This window comes from Xylocopa sonorina, unplaced genomic scaffold, assembly GCF_050948175.1.
Source record: "Xylocopa sonorina isolate GNS202 unplaced genomic scaffold, iyXylSono1_principal scaffold0027, whole genome shotgun sequence".
NCBI lineage: Eukaryota > Metazoa > Arthropoda > Insecta > Hymenoptera > Apidae > Xylocopa > Xylocopa sonorina.
The window spans coordinates 529,717-531,555 of NW_027490098.1; positions in this window are offsets into that span (position 1 = coordinate 529,717).

Here is a 1,839-nt window from a genome sequence, read left to right on the forward strand (position 1 = left end):
TCCCCAATCATATTATATCTTACCATGAAACATAGAAATGAGATGCGATATCGCGTTTTAAGAAGCATTTGAACTCTATTGCATCGATACGTAGACATCTGCAAACGCTATTTCCTTGCAAGGAAGTGTCGCATTTACATTCATTTGAAGTGTAGACGAGGAATACATAACACTTCTCCAATCATATTATATCTTACCATGAAACGTAGAAATGAGATGCGATATCGCGTTTTAAGAAGCATTGGAAATCTATTGCTACGATTCGTAGACATCTGCAAACGCTATTTCCTTGCAAGGAAGTATTGCATTTACATTCATTTGAAGTGTAGACGAGGACTACATAACACTTCGCAATGAATATTACATCTTATCATGAAACATAGAAATGAGATGCGATATCACGTTTTAAGAAGCACTAGAACTCCATCCCTACGATACGTAGACATCTGCAAACGCTATTTCCTAGCATGGAAGTGTCGCATTCACATTCATTTGAAGTGTAGACGTGGACTACATAACACTTCGCAATGAATATAACATCTTATCATGAAACATAGAAATGAGATGCGATATCACGTTCTAAGAAGCACTAAAACTCCATCCCTACGATACGTAGACATCTGCAAACGCTATTTCCTAGCAAGGAAGTGTCGCATTTACATTCATTTGAAGTGTAGACGAGAAATACATAACACTTCGCAATGAATATTACATCTTGTCATGAAACATGGAAATGAGATGCGATATCGCGTTTTAAGAAGCATTAGAACTCTATTGCTACGATAGGTAGACATCTGCAAACGCTATTTCCTAGCAAGGAAGTGTCGCATTTACATTCATTTGAAGTGTAGAAGAGGAATACATAACACTTCGCAATGAATATTACATCTTATCATGAAACATAGAAATGAGATGCGATATCACGTTTTAAGAAGCACTAGAACTCCATCCCTACGATACGTAGACATCTGCAAACGCTATTTCCTAGCAAGGAAGTGTCGCATTCACATTCATTTGAAGTGTAGACGTGGACTACATAACACTTCGCAATGAATAGAACATGTTTTCATGTAACATAGAATTGAGATGCGATATCACGTTCTAAGAAGCACTAAAACTCCATCCCTACGATACGTAGACATCTGCGAACGCTATTTCCTAGCAAGGAAGTGTCGCATTTACATACATTTGAAGTGTAGACGAGGAATAGATGACACTTCGCAAATCATATTATATCTTACCATGAAACATAGAAATGAGATGCGATATCGCGTTTTAAGAAGCATTAGAACACTATTGCTACGATACCTAGACATCTGCAAACGCTATTTCCTTGCAAGGAAGTGTCGCATTTACATTCATTTGAAGTGTAGACGAGGAATACATAACACTTTGCAAATCATTTTATATCTTACGATGAAACATAGAAATGAGATGCGATATCGCGTTTTAAGAATCATAAGAACTCTATTGCTACGATACGTAGACATCTGCAAACGCTCCTTCCTTGCAAGGAAGTGTCGCATTAACATTCAAATGAAGTGTAGACGAGGAATACATAACACTTCGCAAATAATATTATATCTTACCATGAAACATAGAAATGAGATACGATATCGCGTTTTAAGAAGCATTAGAACTCTATTGCTACGATACGTAGACATCTGCAAACGCTATTTCCTTGCTAGGAAGTGTCGCATTTTCATTCATTTGAAGTGTAGACGAGGAATACATAACACTTCGCAAATCATATTATATCTTACCATGAAACATTGAAATGAGATGCGATATCGCGTTTTAAGAATCATATGAACTCTATTGCTACGATACGTAGACACC